The sequence below is a fragment of the Eschrichtius robustus genome, chromosome 5, assembly GCF_028021215.1.
Source record: "Eschrichtius robustus isolate mEscRob2 chromosome 5, mEscRob2.pri, whole genome shotgun sequence".
Classification (NCBI taxonomy): Eukaryota; Metazoa; Chordata; class Mammalia; order Artiodactyla; family Eschrichtiidae; genus Eschrichtius; species Eschrichtius robustus.
Genome location: NC_090828.1, coordinates 78,657,319 through 78,677,829, shown reverse-complemented (window position 1 = coordinate 78,677,829; position 20,511 = coordinate 78,657,319). Strand labels below are relative to the sequence as shown.

General features: G+C 41.5%; 1 protein-coding gene and 1 pseudogene across 1 annotated transcript in view; one reads left to right on the top strand and one right to left on the bottom strand.

Moving 5' to 3' along the window:
• FMNL2 (formin like 2) overlaps nt 1-20,511 on the top strand; it is a 311,812-nt gene that overhangs the window by 98,348 nt on the left and 192,953 nt on the right.
• On the bottom strand, nt 8,833-9,654 carry LOC137764925 (nucleolar protein 56 pseudogene; annotated as a pseudogene).

Here is a 20,511-nt window from a genome sequence, read left to right as displayed (position 1 = left end):
TCCCGGACGAGGGATTGAACCCGTGTCCCATGCATTGGCAGGCGGATTCTTCACCACTGCGCCACCAGGGAAGTCCCATGCCTTTACCTTGTTTGTTTCAGAGAGGGAGATACCAGGAAGGCAAGGTCCTCTGTGACTTTTTAGAAGTGTGAATTCTGGAGCCTTAATCAACACCATTTATGGACTGTATAATATATACAGAGCACTAAATGTGATTATAGGTGATGAAATTTTAGAGTTGGAATTGACCTTCATTGTCATTTTATTCAACCTGCTTAATTTGAAAATGAGGCAATTGAGAAGAGAAACAGTTTTGCCCTTGAAGAAGTCAAACTATTGAACAGATACATGTGTCTTTATAAACAGTCTTGAGTTTTACGGTGTAGCAAGTGATTGAGTTATGCAGACACATACAACACATTTAAATACTGAGGATCTGTGAAGTGATAAGAGGTTGCCTGATTGTAGGGATATATACTAGGAGGAGTGAGATTTGAACCAATTTTAGCAAAAGGTGAGGGACTTGGGGAAGTAGAGTTAAAGTAGATGTAGGACTATGATGGGAAAACAGTAATTGGTGAGAACCTTAAAGTCCAATTTGAAGTGTGTGTATAATTTATAAGATCAGATATTGAGAGTGTAAGTTCTTACCACGTAGGGTTTTTAAGCAGGAAATAGTGACTCGGGAGTTTTGTATAGTAAATCTTTGTTGTGGCAGATTTTTTGGTTGGTGAAGGGGGACAGGAGGACTGGATGAGGAACAGGTAACATTTTGACACCTGAGAAAGGAAGGAAAGAAAGTATCATTTGCCACTGGGTTTAGATAGCTTACCTTCTCGGCCTCATCTCTTTTTTTATAAATTTATTTATTTACTTATATTTTATTTTTGTCTGTGTTGGGTCTTTGTTGCTGCATGCGCGGGCTTTCTCTAGTTGCAGCGAGCGGGGGCTACTCTTCGTTGCGGTGCTCGGGCTTCTCATTGTGGTGGCTTCTCTTGTTGCAGAGCACGGGCTCTAGGCGCACGGGCTTTAGTAGTTGTGGCACGTGGGCTCAGTAGTTGTGGCTTGTGGGCTCTAGAGCACAGGCTCAGCAGTTGTGGTGCACGGGCTTAGCTGCTCCCTGGCATGTGGGATCTTCCCAGACCAGGGCTCGAACCCGTATCCCCTGCCTTGGGAGGCAGATTCTTAACCACTGCGCCACCAGGGAAGTCCTCTCGGCCTCATCTCTTGATCATTCTACGTGTTGCCAGTTTCCTCAGTGTGCCGTATTCCTCTCTTTAGTCATTTTCCATACGCTGTTCCTTTTGCCAGGAATACCTTTCTCGTACCCCCACCCGTAGGCTGACCGATTATCTGTTCATTTGTCTGTTAAGTCCCTATTTACCCCTCAGTTCTCATATTGGGGGTAATTGTTTCTGCAATAAATGATACTGAAGAATTGATCTTTATTGTAGGGACAGTCACAAGCCACTGGAGGCTTTCAATCAGGAGACTGACGTGAGCAGATTGATATTTTAAAGCAGTGGTTCTCAAACTTTATCGTGCGTCACAGTTTCCTGGAGGGCTTATTAAAACACAGGTTACTGGGCCCCACCCCCAGAGTTTCTGATTTAGTTGGTCTGGGGTGGAGCCTGAGAATTTGCATTTTTAACAAGTTCCCAGGTGCTGCTGCTGCTGGTCTGAGGACCCCAATTGTAGAATTATCCTTTTAGAGGGACCACTCAGACTGAAGTGGGAATGAATGGGGCTGGGTGGGCAAGACAGGATGCAGGGAAAACAATTTGGAAGCTGTATCACTATTTCAGATGAGAAATAAGGATATGGGGATGAAGAGAAGATGGTCTGTCAAGAGATGCTTAAGAGATAGTGATTGCTTACATATGAGAAATGAAGGAAAAGCTGAATCCCCGGTTTCTCACAAGGGCAGCCAGGTGGATGGTGGTGCCATTCACTAGAAAGCATACAATGATCAGATATTTTGTGGGCGGTCAAGGGGCAGGATGGTGATGAGATTTTGTGCCTTTGAGACATCTGAGTCGGTTGCTGGGACGCTGCCTTAAGCTCAGAGGGGAGTGAAGCTGCTGATACAGCTTTGAGAGTCATCAGTGTGGGATTGAGAGCTGACCCATGGGAGTAGACGAGATTGGTAGGAAAATAAGTACGGAGAATAGAGCCTGGGACAGAACTCTGAGGGTCACAGTAATCAAGGAAGGCTAGAGGAGGAAGATTAGGAGCAGCTAGAGAGGTGAAAAAACGCAGGGGTGTGCACTGCTTTCTCTCCTGGAGGCCAAGAGATGAATGTGGTTCAGGAGGGAGGGGTGTAGAAACGTTGTCAAATGCTGCTGGGAATGCAGGAAAGTAAGCACTGAGGAGGGTCTGTTTGATTAACAACACGGAAGTCCCCCATGCATTCATTTAGTGTTGACCGAGCCTGTTTGGGGTCAGGCTCTGTGCTAGACACACACATGACCTAGATTTTTCAATGACTGGGAAGAGGCAGAAGCCAGACAGCCCTGGGTTTAGGAGGATCAGGACAGAGACACAAACAGTCCTGCCATGTTCTCCTCTGGCAAAGCCACTGGAGGGAGGTTTCTCACCTCCGCTGCTGCTGCAGGGGCCTTTCTGGAGGGTGGAGAAACATCCCAGGAGTCTCATTGAATCCCTATCTGCAAAACTTTGACAGAGCCAATTTATATGGATACCTTTGGTCCCGGTATGTCAGAGTCTTATCTCTTTAAAGAAACAAAGAGCTTTACTTGCTCCAATCTGTGTTTCACAAAGTGCCTGGTGAAAACAGTAGTTTCAGCAGCTGCCTGTAGCCACATCTGTTTTCCGTGGACCCAGACCTGGCCTCTGGGGCCAACATTCACCATGCTTTCCTTTTTACCCCAATTCTCTTGATGTTTCCACTGTGGAATCCAGTCATGCAATAGATACCTGGAGGCTATAGGCTCTTGAGATCCAGCCAGATTCAGAATTTCACTTTTGGGTCCCTCAGAATTAGAGAAGCCGTTGCAGTCTATGGGTTATAAATTAAAGTTCAGTTTAAACGCTCTAGACCATTGCTGCCCGTTTGCACTTTCTGCGATGGTAGAAATGTTCTGTCATCTGTGCTGACTGATATGGTAGCCACAGCTAACTGCATTTTAAATTTTATTTAATTTTAATTACTTTAAATTTAAAGTGAGAGAGTGACATGTGCTTAGTGGCCACCATGTTAGGCCAGCAGTTCTGAAATTTTTGGTGTAGAGCAGAATCGTCAGGAGGGCTTGATAGAGCGTAGATTGCTAGGCCCTGAACGTCTCTGATTCGGTAAGTCTGGTTAGGGCTTGAGAGTTTGCTTCTCTAACAAGTTTCCCAGGTGCTGCTGTTGCTGGTCTGGGGAGGACCACCACTGCAGACCTGTTTCCAGCGTTCAGTTTTCAACTCAATACAGATAGCAATGCCATCAGCCAGTCCTCAGGGCCCCTGGTCAGCTAGTTGACAAGCAGCCTAGTACCTCCCCCCAAAACCCACACTAGATCCTTTTTCCAAATCAGCACAGCTCACCTTTCAAGCTAACTCGTGCCACTTTCTGAGCTGCCACAGTGGCTGAAACAGTGGCCTTCTGGGGAAGTTCCAGTCTTGAACAGACTCTGGTTTTCATTCCAGCTTTATTAATTCATTTTCTAACCTTGTAAGAAATTAGACCATGTGTATGGTGTATGCAGAGTGTAATTTTGTTTTTGCCAAGTTCATACTTGGCGTTATAGTGAATGATTTCTGCATTCATTCTGGCTGGCTGGACTGGACTCAGATGAACTTCCCTAAAATCCTGTTTTAACCAGTAACCTTTATTTTTAAGCAAATGATAGTAATTTTTTAGTACTCAGAAATGCCATCAAATAAAATAACAGTTTCTGTAATAACTAAGCATTCTCTTGTGGGTAATTGCTTATAAAAAGATCCTTCTCATAATACATGTTGAAGTGTTTACAGATGACATGACATGCTGTTTGAAATTCTCTTTAGAGTACTGGGTGGGGGAGGGTAGATGCAACGAGATTGAAAAATGTTGATGATTGTAGAAGGGCCATGGAGGTGAGGTATACTGCACTAGTCTCTCTACTTTTGTGATTGTTTGCAATTTTACATAATAAGAAAAAATGCTCTTAGAGAAACTAAATATAGCATTTTTATGGAGTACCAGGTGAATAGTTGAAGCGGAAAATGAAAAGTAGTTCGTTGGTTTTCCTCTAGGGAATTCAACTGGAGTAAAATTTTAATTTAAATGGAAGAGAATTAGCAGTTGCTGCAGTGTAGGGGATTAAAGACCGCCGTTAACAAAGAAACTGCAGGTGAGTGAGGTACTTAGTGTGTGTGTGTGTGTGTGTGTGGTATTTAGGAGGGGGAACTACACCCTTGCTAGTTTTTCTGCACACCACCATAGATAACTCTTCTTACAAACATACATCCCCAGCACCGTGGTGCTCACTTTGATGTGTCAGAGTTTTCCTTCATTTGGACAAAGGTAAACTTTTGAAAAGCTTTAAAAAGAAGTGGGGGAGGAGGGGAGGTGGTGGCAGATCATATCACAGGAGTTTGTAGGCGGCTAAGCCTTCTTGGATGGCTGAGTTTACATTTTTCCAGTGGAGTGATGATACCCTGAAGGAGGAGAGGAGAGTTTTTGTTTTTTTTTAAGACTTTTCTTGATCTTCAAAAGGCTGTATGAATAAATTCAACTTATTTTTGGTTTAGGAAATGGTCTTAGATTTTCTTTAACTAGATGATAGTTGGAGTTGAGTATTTAAAATTATCTTGATAATTATAAGAAGTGGTTTATAAAATAGCCGTGAGTGTCTTGCCAGTTTATAGTATATAACCTAGCCCTACTCTTTCCCTTTGATACAGCCAATTTGTCATCCATCTTTCCCCACTTGAAATGTCCCTTTAATGCATTTCCATCCCATTTCTATCCCTCATCACCTTCACCCCCTAGTTCAGTCCATATCACCCTCTGCCTGGATTACTGCCTGTAAGTAGTGCCCTGTCCCCCCTCCCTCCTTCTCTCCAGTGATTTCCCTCTTCTTTGACTGTCTTCCGTACTTGGACCACATGATTCAGCATTCATTTGCTTTTTTATGACATGTGCGCCACCTTTGTCTTCCAATTACGCAGGTAGTATGCCTGTGTATAACAGTGGGATATCTCTTAAAGTACCTGACACTGCTGGTATTCAGTAGAAAATATCTGTGAAATCTAATAAAACTTCCAGGCTCTACTTGGTCTTATTATTTACCTGTAATTCTACAGAGAATAAATTTTTCAAAGGTGGCATCTTCGTCAGTATAAGGCATTGCCTCCAAGCCTGCAGGTTGTACTAGTGGTTGTAAATGCCATTCTAGACCTTCTCCTATACCTGTTGAATTCGTTGGAACACACCATTTCATCTGTAAGGGAGCTGCTTCAAATAAATATTTTGCAGCAGAGTTTTTTGCACCTAGCATTTGGAGCTTGGGAAAAAAAAAGAACATATAATAACAAAAAGGCTGTTCTGTATTTGGTTGTTTCAGGAGTCCTTGGTGTTTAAGTATTTATTGCGTGATTTCATATTTTTGGATAATACTGTTGGTTTTATTGCTCTTTTATGGAGCTGCTTCTAAGGGAGTGTGCAAAGCATTAGTCAAGCAAGTGTTTATACCTGATATGTGTGTATGTGTGTGTGTATGTTTAAAGGACGTGGCACCTTTGTCTCTTGCATGGAGTTTTAGTAATGTTCATACAAGAATAACATAAAAGACTCGCCCAGGGACACGAAATGTGAATTGTCAGAACAAGCCTAGACTGCCCCTCAGTCAAACCAACGAGACCAGGAGCTTGCTCAGAAACCTCTCCTTTTTTGACTGATCTTGGAACGACAGGCAAAACGTGGAGTACAGTTCTTGGGGGTTTCCTCTTTTTGGGGGTTTTTAGTATGATGTAAGAGGAAACCTTTTATACCTTGAGCATGCCCTCGGAGCCTGGATGCATTCACCAAAGCATTTGTCGAACACCTCGGTATTAGGCTGTGCAATTCTCTTGAAGCCTTGCCCCGTTTTCAGTGATGAATTTAGAAGCAGGTCAGTGACCACTTGGGTAAGAAAAATTTTTGAAAAAAGTAGATCCTTCGCGAGTGCTCCTTTGATAAGATCTATAAGCTTGCCCCCAGATAACTGATTCAATGCACGTGTCTAGATTTTCTCTCTCTCTCATGCTCTTGTCCCTTGAAGAGTGTGAAATACAGAATTGTTTAGTGCTTTTAAGCCTTGCTCTTTAGCTTTGTGAGGGAAAAAAACAAAAGACCTGTGCCTGACAACGGCACATTGAAGCCTCAATGTCGTTGGGTCAGATGGCACTCAGTAGTCAAGTTCAACATTGAACTCACCAGTCAAGGGCACCAGAGGGGGGCTGTCAAATGTGTCTCTTTTTGTGAATGCTTTGTGCCTCTTGGTTGCTAGAAAGGACTAGATGCCATCTATTTTATAGACATATATCTTCCCTCCCTTTTTCTTTCTTTCTTTTCTTTCTTCTTTCACTCTGGTTTCTCTCTCCCGCATGATGGGATGTTTATTGCAGGAGGCCTCTTAGGTGTGTAACCTTTAAGCTTAATCCATGGTTATATGCAAGGAGCAGACTCTGCTTGGTACTACTTTCTCCTCTCTCTCTCTCTCTCTCTCTTTTTTCTTCACTCATAGGCTTTGGGATATAAGATCCTTTTTCAGGATTTCCCTGCCATCTTAAAGATTTCTGCAAAATTAATAAGTGTAGGATTTCTTAGTTCCTTTTTTTTTTAAATTTTATTTTTTATACAGCAGGTTCTTATTAGTTATCTACTTTATACATATTAGTGTATACATGTCAATCCCAATCTCCCCATTAGTTCCTTTCTTGATCCCCGCTCCCCAAATAATCTGTAGTTTTATGGCAGGACTGTGGGGCTCCCAACCCTGCAGGGAAGGACCTATCAAGGCTTTCACGGTAAATGTCTCTTTCAGATGTTTGAAATTACCTGCTGTTAGCTTCTAGAGCTGAGGGAAAACCTTCCAGTGAGGTCCACACCATTTGGGTGGGACTTTGGGGTTGCACAGAGCGAATGTTCTTACTTAGGTCTTGTTTTAATTGCCTGGTCACCTAGTGCAAATAGACTTGTTTAAGAGTTGTGGCTTTTTAGAATAGAGACAGTCATTTAAAAATCCAAAGGCTTTAAAAATGAAATTTGCTCATAGAAGAAGCTTCTCTGATACGGTGTTGAATCTATTTGCTAAAGCACATTTGATAGACCACCTAAAATCCCTGTATTTTCCTACAGTGGTCTAAAGAATTATCACCACCCAGATGTAAACTTTTCCTCATTCAAGCATATTTCAAGGCTGATTGATACCCTATTCCATATCTACCCATTGCCACTTCTGTACTCTTTCCTCTAATTTTAAGGCCTCTGTAGCTGTAGCTCTTTCTCAGTTACCCATGTGGAAATAATCTAATTCTTGGAAAACACCCCATGAGGCGTTTCAATAACTAAGTGCTCAGGGAGTAAAAAGTAATTTTAGTATTTGCTTTAGCAAAACAATTAGACAAATATACTACAGATGATTATCTACGTTTCAAAACCAAATACATAAAACCTGTATTAATCAGAACTTGCCGTTAAAGTCACTTTTTTTTTTTTTTGCTTTGTGTTATTAGGAAAGAGAAGATATTAGAAAAGCTGAAAGAAAGATTTAATAAGAACTCACGCTTACTTTAGAGTAAACTAATGAGGTCGTGAAGACACGAACAGCTTAAATTTTTACTTCTGTGGTATTCTACAGTGAGAATCGATTGGATAGTACCTTAAGGTTCTACACACTTTCCATATATTGTAATTATGATAGCTAGAAACTTTAGTTATACGTGTTGGTGTTATATTTAAGGATAAAAACCCCAAATCTTTTCTGCTTTTAACTAGATTGATTATTCAAAAAACCATTCCCCTAAAACTTTACTGTTAAAAAGTGATTGGTCAGTTTTCATATCTATAACACCCCATAGCACACACATACATAGAGTTAGGCCAGAAAGCAGTCATGTTCAGCTCTCCCCCTTTCCCTGTCCTCCTCCCCCACCCCACTTCTGAATAAGTCAGCCCCGAGTCTCCTCTTCTGCCTGACTTCACTGTCTCCTGCCTGAGCTCTCACAAAAATCTCATAGCCAGTCTCTGTCTTCAGCCTCTTACCTCTTTGCTCCACACTTCAAAATCATTGACTGTTGTCATGTCAAAAAACAGGGCAAGATCATGAGCTCTGGTCCCTGCTCTGTGTGTCCATTGCCTATGGTGAAGGTTTCCAAAGGTTTTTCTCGGATGTGGCTGGGCCACTGGGTTCCCAGGTTGTCCTTCCCCCTACCTGCATCCTCACAGCTTCAGCTGGAGAAGCTTCACTTTTGTTCTGCCTTTTGAACTTGGAGTAGGATTTTGTTGAACAAAATGTTCCAGGACTTAAAAAAAAAAAAAGGTTTGCAAACCTTTTTTGGGATCAGATAACTACGAAAATGCTGCGTCTTCTCCCATATTCTGCTAGAGGTGCTAACTTTGACTTTTGGCATTCTGTTTTTTTTAAGCTTCCAAAATACATTGTATGTTTATGTTCAAATCGCTCGCAGTTCTCCAGTTCATGGGCTCATGTTTATTGAGTGTTTTTTGTGATTAGGGCTTTTATGCATATTAATTTATTCAATCTGTTCTTTTTTGTTTGTTTGTTTTTATTTTTATTGGGCTATAGGGGATGGGTTGGGAAATACCTCTATAAGTTATGCCCTACTAGGGAAATGTCCATTCTAATTTTCCTGGGATAGCTTTCGGAGCTTTTTCTTTTTCTTGGAGCTGCTGCTCTTGCTGGCAGCAGCCTCTTCAGGTCCACTGCTGAGAGGCTCCTCCTTGGAAGAGAGTTTCCTCTTTTTCTTGGGGACCCTCTTGTTTCCTGACTCTTCAGGGTCACTATCTGGTTCCTCTTTGGGGAAAGATTTCTTCCTCTTGGGAAGACTTCCACTGCCAGCTGTCTCTTCAAGATCACTACTAACCAGCTCCTCCTTGGAAAAAGATTTCTTGTTTTTGGGTTTGGAGGAGACAGATGGGTCTTCCATTCCATTCTCCTGAGGAGCCTCCTGGGGCTTTTGCTTTTTCTTCTTTTTGGGTCTTTCACTTGTCTCCTCACATTCCTCTGGGATACTACTGCTGTTTTCTGAAGACGCCAGGGCAATCGCAGCCAGCCTTTTCTTTTCCTTCTTCAAGCGTTTCTTCTCCTGTTTCTCCAGCTTCCTAGTAATCTCAGCAGCCGCTTCCTCTGCCTGAACCATTGCCTCCTTCATAATATCCAGATTCTTTCGTGGAATCTCTCCAGTCTCATAGAAGGACAGCCGCTCCTCAACTTGTTCTCGAAGCTTCTCCCCAAATACACTGGTAGGTACCTCAGAGAAGCAATCAATTCGTGAGACAATACTGCATTTGTTTGCCAGGTATCGGGAGATGCGGCCTTTGTTCTTGGCAGCTGCTCGGCCAGTGAAGGTAGAGTGGAAAATGAGTCCATATTTTGGGGTGTTACCCCTTGTCTTCAGGGCTCTGGAAAGTTGGTCCCTGTGCTGGACCCAGGGAATCACTCAGACACCAGGACTGGCCATCACCCCTCAATCTGTTCTTGATTGATGTCGGTGCTATTATTTAGCACCATCTTATGGATGGGGAAACTGAGGCACGGAGGTGAACTCTCTTGTCCAAGGTATTATAGTTAGTAAGCGTAGAGCCAGGATTCTGAGCTCAGAGACTTCCTGCAGAATCCACACTCTCAAACACTCGGTGCATTAACACAGTGACGTGGCTTTTAGGGACTTGTCTGGAAGAAGCACAGTCATCAGACACTTCTGTCTACAGGCTGAACTTTCAATTTGGGGCTAAATGTATCCTCACATTATTGTTGAGCCTAGGCCTGCGTGGGGCAAGTCGGGAGTGGGCAGAGGGAGGAAGATGGGAGCAGGAGGCACTGGGCCACAAAGTCAGGAAAACAGAGGCCACTGGCCATCTCCCCCCAGCCCAGAAGGACTCTGGCCAGTGTGCTCCCCAACCTTGATCTGAAGTCTCTGGACTATCGATTTCTGAGGTCAGGACAGTGCCCATGGTCCCTTGACCCAGTGTAGGGCTCCCCTGTGCCCTTCACTCTGTTCACTCCTCAGTGAGGAGGTTTGCTGTGTTGGTCGCTCCAGGTGTTGGATCTTCTTTCCTCTCCACATCTTGAGAGATGGTTAAGGGGCTCGCAGACGCTGAAGGAAAATCTCTGATCGTTGAAATCAGATTCTCAGGAGCATGGCTCATTGAACCACCAGAAGCACCACCAGAAAGGCTGGCAGAAGGCAGCCTCTGTGCCCAGTGCCCCTCCTGTCTTTGGTCACATTTCAGAACGGTCGGTTGGTCGGTCTGTCTGCCTCTCTCACACACGTTTTGATCCTGGGGGTCACCACTGGAGGACAAAGCCAGGCTGCCACTTTATTTCTGTGGGCAGAAGCCACTACGCAGTGGGTTGATGGAGCAAAAACTTCTTTACAAAGACAAATGTGGGTTGGTAGGAATTTGTGCAAAAAAAAAAAAAGTCTTTTAAAAAGCACTTTTGTAATGGGACAAATGTGACTGCTCATATCGTTCCCACATGGGCCCTTTAGAATATATTTTCTCCACACACACACACACACACACACACACACACACACACACACACACACACACACACACACACACACACACACACACAACACACACACACACTCTACCTCTCTCTCTCAGGTGAGGGGCAGTTTGAGGATGTGGGAGAAGTAACGGAGAAACTGTTTTAAGTGCAGAGGAGGGTCTGCCTCCGGCCCAGGGCTGTCTTTGCAGACGTTTGTGGGGACCAGATGGGAGGGGTGTTGTGCCAGGTGAGCTGCAATTAGTGGTTGATCGCAGGCGGGGGAAGCAGCAGGGCTGGGTTCTCAGCTGCTCAGTCCCAAGTATAAACTAGAGCTTAGCCTCAGTGTGGGGCAGGATTAGGAAGAAAATATGGCGGGATGAAAGGTCCGGATTGGGTTCTGGGGCCTGGCTGACCCTGTGTGGTCACGAACAGACTCCTTAATTAGGAGCCATCTGCTAAGAAATAACCCTTGTGTATATATTTTAAAAAAGCTTTCTCTATCACACTTGAAAGGTGAATTACTGGATATTATTAACACTTGGTGGGGAGGTGTAGGTGTCTAGAATCATCAGCCCTTCGTCCCAGAGGAGGGGACAGTCCAGTTTGTCGATTGCAGGATGCTTGTTTTGTTCTTTTCCTCCCCTGCAGCCCAGCCTTCTGGCTGTTTTACTGCTTATAAGCCTCTTTGTTAGAGGAGGAAACAAACAATAGGAGTTAAAACTCATCTTCTGGTTTTGCTTCTGGTTGAGCAACTTGCATTGAAGGTTAGCTGGGTGTGTCGGGAGTGTGGAAGGTGAAGATCTGAATGATCCGTGTGGGTTATCGATTAGTTTAGACTGGTCTGCCCTTCTGTCCCTTGCATGCTCTCTTCGGAGACAGAGCCATTAGGAGCAGAAAGTGAAAAGGGAGATTCTTTGTAACAAAGAGACAAGGCATGGGAACAGAATTAGAGACTACGCATGTCTAAAGTGTGCTCTCCAGTAGCCAAGAAAATGGTTTCAAAAACTTGAACAATAGGAAAATGCAATGAAAAATACTTAAGAAAGCTTAAATAGCTCAGATACTGTGTGGCAGGAAATGAACAAGTTAATAATATTAGAGTTGGTTTTTTCTTTGTAGCTGGGAAGAGGATGTGCAGTAAACTGATAAACACGGCTCATTTTCAGTATTTTCTTAATCTTTTTTGGTCTTGTATTAAATTTAAGACTGTAGACTTATCACTAGTTCTTGGAGACACCTAGGTGAAAATCCTCACACATCAAGTTGAAAATATCTCTCTTTGAGTGGGTGTAATGTTTCACTTGAAAAAGAACTGTTAAAGTCCTGCGGGATCACAGGTAACAAATAGAGTGCAAAAGGCACAGAAAAAGCTGGGTTTTGACTGCAGATGCTTTCTGAGCCTTGTCAGATGACAAACTTTGTCTTACTCCTGCTGCCATCCACACAGATTTGCTCACTGCTGGGTTGCTGTGAAAGAATGTGGGCATTAAGGAGATCCCAGGAGGTTTTCATTAAGCTCAGGCTCCCTGTCTTCAAGGGCCACTGAATGATTGGAACTTTAATCAGCGTGCATGAGGAAGGGACCTAAGGTGGGTGTTAATGCCACTGAATTAATCAGAGCAAGGACTGACCCCGGGGGGGAAGCACTCCCCACCTGTAGCTGTTTCTACTGGGATGTAAGAAGCAGTGTCCCTCAAGGAACTCCACACCCTGAGTAGAAGCTTGCATCCCATGCTACTGCAGGGCGGGAAAACCCTATCCAGATACCTCCCTTTGAAGTAGAGAGATGGTTAAGATTCTCCAAGTTTTTGTGGGGAGTCCCTAGATACCCCCTAGATATGGGGGTAGAAGCTGTTGCACACAAAGGGCCTGGTATTCAAAGCCCACCTCAAAGGTTTTCTCTTCTGATGACATTCCCTGGAGGGGACCCCTGGAGTGGGGAGAGAACCCTCCTTTTATATGGACAGCCAGAAGGGAGGCCCAGGAGGGAGGGCAAGGGGAAACCTTGTACCAGAAGGCAGAGAGAAAAGAAAAAAAATGAAGCGTAGAGGTAGAGGAAAATGCACTTAAAAGGGATGGGAGTGGGGATTTACTACCTTTTAAAGGCAAGAGGAACAAGGTCTTAGGGAGAGAAAACAGATAAGGAAATGGGATCAAATCAGATGAAGTTCTTTTAAGGAAAGGATGGTGTTAAAGCAAATCTATAGACAGAAAATGAGGGCAAGAACACTGGTGGAAGTGCCAGAGGAGAGTTCCAGCTAGTGTATAGCAGAGAGGGAAGCTCGGGTTTGAAAATGAGGCTAGTGCTTTAAAAGATTGGGCCTTGGAAGGTGGGGACGTCATTGGGAGGCGGACCATCGGTATATTTCATGTCATAGTTTTCTTCATTGGATAATGCCCAGTAGGCTCCCTGTATTTTGGGGCATCATATGTATTGATTGATGCATTTGAATGTAAAGGCAGAACATTAGATAAATGCAGGAAGGGAAGGTTTTGAGATGAGGAACATGGAGAGCCAGGAACTTTGTTCTTCTTTATCTAAGCTCCCTGTAGATCTGTTTCTTTGGTAAATTCCTGTATTAATCAAATTTTCTTTCCAACTATCCTATGAATAGAAAGAGGAAGAATTCATTAACCTCATTTCTTAGAATCATAGATCTGGTAAATGAGGTTTGAAGAAGTCCAATAAATGAGTGGCTCCATCTCTTAACTTACCCTTCAGCAAGTCAGAAATAAGAAGAAATACCAGAATGTTGCATTTAATACATTGTGTGTACACTAGATTCTGGAGAATGTGCTGAGTCAAGACTCCTTTGTATATAGTATGCCCTTCAGCTTACTCTTGCTACAAAGAATTTAGAGAGAAGTGGTGATTTTGAAAGCACTTGCCAGTAGGGAATACCATTTGATGGTGGTTTCGTTATTAAAATATTTTTGAGTGACACTGTTTACTTGCTACCATATTTTGGTTATGATTAAAGGTAGCTTTTAGTGCCTAAGGAATGGAATCGGCTATTAATCAGAGTCTGGTAAATATCTGAAATAAATTAGAAGAGTTGTGGGCAAGAAATGAAGAAGTTGTCAGAGTTGGATAGGGTAGGAGGTAACTTTGAGAACTTAAGACTTGTCTCAGTTTATTCATTAAGCAAATACTATAGGCTAGGCACTGTGCTAGGATCGAGCAAAATAAAGGTGAATATAGCACAGTTCTTCATGGAGCCCATGATAAAATGGGATGACAAACATGAACAGATGCTTGCTTATTGATTGATTGATTGATTGATCGATTGTAGTATAGTTGATTTATAGTGTGTTAAAGGTGTAAGCAGAGTGGTTCAATTACATGTATTTTTCAGATTCTTTTTTCATTATATGTTATTACAAGATACTGAATATAGTTCCCTGTGTTGTTTATCTTTTTTTATATAGTAGTGTATATCTGTTAACCCCAAACTCCTAAGTTATCCCTCCCCACCCCTTTCCCCTTCGGTAACCATTAGTTTGTTTTCTGTGTCTTTGAGTCTGTTTCTGTTTTGTAAATAAGGTCATTTATATCATCTTTTAAGATTCCACATATAAATGATATGTGTGATATTTGTCTTTGTCTGTTACTTCACTTAGTATGATAATCTCTAGGTCCATCCATGTTGCTGCAAATGGCATTATTTCATTCGTTTTTATGGCTGAGTAATATTCCATTGTATATACCACATCTTCTTTATCCATTCAACACAGATGCTTTTAAACATTACCGTAATTGTAGTGATATGGATTGCTCCAAGATTTCCCACTGTTTTTGGAGAAGTGACAGAAAGGAAAAAGTCTTTTTTTTTTTTTTTTCTCTCGATTCTAAAGATCTTTATTTTCTTAAAATTTTTTTTGTAATTTTATTTTATTTATTTATTTTATACAGCAGGTTCTTATTAGTTATCCATTTTATACACATCAGTGTATGCATGTCAGTCCCAATCTCCCAACCATCACACCACCCCCCCCCCCACCCCCTGCCGCTTTCCACCCTTGGTGTCCAACAACCCCCTTGGTTGTTCTCTACATCTGTGTCTCAATTTCTGCCCTGCAAACCAGTTCATCTGTACCATTTTTCTAGGTCCCACATATATGCGTTAATATACAATATTTGTTTTTCTCTTTCTGACTTACTTCACTCTGTATGACAGTCTCTAGATCCATCCACGTCTCTACAAATGACTCAATTTCGTTCCTTTTTATGGCTGAGTAATGTTCCATTGTATATATGTACCACATCTTCTTTATCTATTCGTCTGTCGATGGGCATTTAGGTTGCTTCCATGACCTGGCTATTGTAAATAGTGCTGCAATGAACATCGGGGTGCATGTGTCTTTTTGAATTATGGTTTTCTCTGGGTATATGCCCAGTAGTGGGATTGCTAGGTTATATGGTACTTCTATTTTTAGTTTTTAAAGGAACCTCCATACTGTTCTCCATAGTGGCTGTATCAATTTACATTCCCACCAACAGTGCAAGAGGGTTCCCTTTTCTCCACACCCTCTCCAGCATTCGTTGTTTGTAGATTTTCTGATGATGCCCATTCTAACTGGTGTGAGGTGATACCTCATTGTAGTTTTGATTTGCATTTCTCTAATAATTAGTGATGTTGAGCAGCTTTTCATGTGCTTCTTGGCCATCTGTATGTCTTCTTTGGAGAAAGGTCTATTTAGGTCTTCTGCCTATTTTTGGATTACGTTGTTTGTTTTTTTAATATTGAGCTGCATGAGCTGTTTATATATTTTGGAGATTAATCCTTTGTCCACTGATTCGTTTGCAAAAATTTTCTCCCAATCTGAGTGTTGTCTTTTCGTCTTGTTTGTAGTGAAGGAAGAAGTCTTAAAGTTGATATTAGGGGAAGGTACATGAACTAGAGTGGTGCCTAACTGCCCCTTCCTCACACCTGTGACTTTAAAAATCTCTAAAACTAGTGACAATTACACAGAGTTGGGAGTCTGTATTCAATTCAAGAGATCTCTCCATAACTGTTTGTGGTGAGTGGGTATAGGCCTGAGAGGATGGTATATAGTGAAGGCCTTGGTAAGAAAAAAGGATCAAAAGATGCATTAGTTTTCTGTTGCTGCTGTAACAAATTGCCACAGACTTAACTGCCTTAAAACAACACAGATTTATTATCTTACAGCTCTGGAAGTCAGAAGTCGGACGTGGATGTCACTGGGCTAAAATCAAGGTGTTGGCAGGGCCGTGTTCCTTCCAGAGGCTCTAGGGGAGAACTTGTTTCCTTGCCTCTTCCAGTTGCCCATGTTTCTTGGCTCTTGGCCTTGTTTGTCCATATTCAAAGCAAGTAATGTCAGTCTGAGTCCTTCTCGTGCTGCCATCTCTCTGTTTCTCTGGCCACAGCTTTGAAACATTCTCTAACTCTGAGCACTCATGTTGTACATCAGGCCCATGCAGATAAGCCAAGATAATCTCCCCAACTCAGGGTCCTTAACTTTAATCATAACTTCGGAGTCCCTTTCACCATGTAAGTTAACATAGTCACAATTTCTGGGGATGAGAGTGTGGACATCTTTGTCTACCAGAAGAGGAGGCCTGGATTCTTTCTACTGTGCCTGTGGTTCTTAACCAGGGTGAATGGGCCTCCAGATTAATTTTCCTTCAAGCTTTTACACCACTGCCATAATTGCTAGACAGTCCTCTTTGGTAGGTCATTCCTTGGCTCAGAATACTCCTTGGCCAGACATTCAGGTCACTCCACAGGAGGTCCTTAATCACCCCTTCCCATCCTGGTCCTGAGCGAGAACTCCGTGTTCTGGTTGGATGTGTTTATTTGCCATTGCCCTCTGTCCCCTGTTCCATTCTACACATTCCTGACTCCACGCCTTTGCCTGAGTTGTCCTTGCCAAACCAGACCACCCTCTTTTATCTCTGCCCATCCTTCCCATAAAATCCTGTGACATTGGTCATCTTTATTCCACATTTGGAGTTTATCATAATTACTGTTATTTAACTTTTATGTGAGTGCATTTGATCTTCCCATATAGACTAGTCATCCTAGGGTGCTTGTTAGAAAGGGAGCGTCCTGGGACTCGCCCTGAGAGACTCATTGAACGGCCTGGGATGTGGCCCAGGGGTTTGGCTTTTTAACAGACCCTGTGGGTGATGCTGATAGAGGCAGCCCACATGCAACATGTGCTGGGAACTCCTTGAGAGCAGGGATGAATGATCTGTCCTCTCATAGCGATGGACGTCGTGTTGTCCTTGGAGGGGGAGATGATGATGTTTTGTGGACATGAATGCCAGTTTTCTGCAGGTGAGTTTAGAGAGAAAGAGAGGGTCTTGTGGGAAGTGTGTAATAGAGTTAAGGGCACCAAACTGTGCGCCATCTTTTTGGAAAGTTCAGTGATGGACAGAGAGAGTCAGTCTGTGCACCCTGGTGGAAATGGGTAAGATCAACAGTACAGTTGTGATTTGGAAATAACCTGTTAACATGGCAAAATTGCCATACCTCTAGATTTACTTTATTTTAACTTGTCTGTGTTTCAGGGACCTAATGTGATGTATCAAAAGCAGAAATTCTGTTGTGGAAAGGATTTGAAAAAGGAAAGATGGCTAATTCATGGGAATATGCAGAGGGAACTCTGTGCTTTTAGTGCCCATTCTGATCACTAGTTCTTCTTGATGCCTGGAATGCAAAGAATACCCAAAAATCTGAATTCCCACTGAACCAAGCATTTTTGGAATGAGGCCCTTCATGAATATGCCATGATTTTAATTTCTGCTTTTGTTAAGATTGGAATGGAGTCTTTGTTATTTTACATTATTTCCTAGACCTCCTGGAGAGTTTAAATCCAATGAGCAGATTTATTTTACGAAAATTGATTTTTGCCTTTTCCCATTTTGGGGAATCTTATAGCATAAACTGAAACTATTAACAAACTAATGAAGCAAAAATATCTTTTGTTTCTTTCAGTGTTCTACTTCTCATTAATTTTCTATCAACTTTATGGCAGAAAGGGAAAACATCAATTTTCATTGAGAGTAGAGCTCTAAATAACTAGCTATTTTAGAGTTCCTATTATAATAGGAGTCTACCCATTATAAATAATTAAATGAATTTAACCTGGATCAGAAGAGGCAGTATTAAAAATAACAGATGTTTCTGTGAGCTGGAAGCTGTCACAGAGGTGATATACTTGAATTGGAAATTACCAAAATTTCCTTCTGCTTCCCTAGTCACCAGACAAAACAGAAGCATTTATATTACTATCTTTTGTTTAGAGGAAAAGAGCTATGTTTTAAGATGAATTGGACTAGGCACTTTAATAACAGTTTTGACTCAATTTAAGCCAGTTCTCCATGTGCTATCTAAATTTTAAAAATATTCCATAAATTGAGTAAGTCGTGAAAATTCATTATTTTTTCAGTGGGCTCATTTGCCTATCTGATGGTCATTTTCTCTTCAGTTGGTTCTGTGATGATTTCTGATTCTGACTGAACTAATAACCATGTGGGAATAACAGGGGCAAGGAGAAGCATGTGCTGTGCATCTAGAGCTAAGTTAAAATATTGATAATTAATGCAATTGTTTGGTTTCAAATGCTTCAGTTTCTTTTTTCTTTAAAGCAGCGATTATGTGTACAGTGTCCTTCTAGATGAAATAAAATGAAAGGCTGAAGGAAGTTATCACTAAGTTGTTCCTGCATACACTGTTTCTTCTGGATGGAAATCTGCACTTTGACACAAAGCTCACAGTTAAAATTCACTCCTGTATAACCAAACTTAGGAATGATCAAGGTATTTTGGCCTAGTATTGAATTAAATTGAGTCAATATTTGTGTAATATCTTTCCTGCCCTCAATGGCACTCTCTGTAGAGAGTAAGAGAAGAGTAATGTAATCCTTGCCTTCGAAGAATTGATAATTTAGAACAGAACTATACAATAGGAATATTATGTGAACCACATAACTTTAAATTTCCCAGTAGCCACATTAAAGGATAAAAAAGACACAGGTGAAATTAATAATGTTAAAAATCCAGATTTTTGTTATTTTAATTGTGTATTAATATAAATAACCCACAATATCAAAAATATTATCATTTCAACATGTACTCAGTATAAAAATTACTAATGAGATTTTACATTCTTTTAAAAATACTAACTTTTCAAAATCTGGTGTTTGATTTATTCTTAAAGCACATCTCAGTTTGGATGCTAAATTTTTGCTGGACATACTTGATCTTTATTTAGACCACAAAAGGCAGAGTCGAAAAAGTACAGTCACATACTAAAGTTGCCCAGCAACTGAAGTGAACATCTGTTTTATAATTGAATTAAAAATTAATATTAAAAATTCAGTACACCAGTCCCTCTAACCCCATTTCAAGCGCCAGTAGCCCCATGTGGCTCGTGGCTACTGTACTGGACAGCACAAATTTAGATGTTGAGACAAGACTTTATGCACCTTCAATACTTAAATAATTGCAGATGTTATGTAATTAGAAAAATGAATTCCTGTGTATTTGTATTTGGTAATTAAGAGAAGTGTGGGCTAGAGCAGTGCTGTCCAATAGAACTTTCTATGATGAAAATGCTCTATATTGGCACAGCCCAGTAAGGTAGGCACAGCCCAGTAAGGTAGCCACTAGCCCTGTGCGGCTTTTGAGCACTTAAAATGTGGCAATGCAACTAGAAACTATATTTTAGTTTTAATTAATTCAAAATTAGATAGCCACATGGGGCTGGTGGCTGCCATATTGGATAGTGCTGCACTAAAGTCTCATAAATGAGCGTGAATTAATATAGGCAGTGAGAAAAGGATAAGACATTACTGAGTGGGGAACAGCATAGACCAATGGTTGCCAAACATTAGTGCACATTGCAATTACAGGGGGATCTTGCAAAAAAAAAACCCTGTATTCACCTACCACATCCAGACGTGCTGATTTAATTGGTGTAGGTGACCTAGTTATTAGTATTTTCCAGAGCTCCCTAGGAACAGATCTGTGCTTGCATTATAAATCTATTTTCTCTTCATATCATACATAAGTTTGCTAGAAACAAGCACAAATAAAGAAGAAACCAAATCAGTACCTGGTATTTTCTAGGTTCCTAAGACTATTGAATATATACTCCTTGCTGATCATACAAAACCCTGTGCATTAGATGGAACAGAAGTGATTCCCATTTGCATAATAAAAAGACTCAAAAGTTAGCTCACTTGCTGAGAGTCACATAGCTGGGGGTCCGAATGTCGTGTCTTGAACCTGTATATTGTGTTTCTGCCGCCACATGAGCAGAGCAATATAGAGTATCCAGCTTCCTCCAATTCACGACTTGTTTTCTCTCTCTTCATAATAGAGCCCTTGTGCTTAGATTTATAAAGAATGTTTCCTTTGATATTTAGGAAAAAAAATCTCATTAACAATTGGATGTTTGTAGTCCAACAGATTCATGATCCTCTAAAGAGCACTGTGCTGGGTGTTGGGAGATCTCTGCTCTTTTCCTAGTACAACGTATGAGCTTGATGACCTTAAGCCAGCCAGTTAGTTAGTTGGTGCATCTGATTTCTAGTTGCCAGAACAGGAATTATCAAACCTGCCAGTTTTATAACTTAAAGGATTGCTATGAAAAAAAAGTCATTGCCGTGAATGAAAGACTATTTATACTTCTGTAAATTGTCCTTGAAATGCTTATGAGAGTAAAATATATTTTTCCTTCATTCTCTTTAAATAATAAAGAGCATTTTTCATTTTCCAGAGACGAATTAACTCAACCCTCACAGCAGCCTTGGGAGATAGAGCTTATTACCC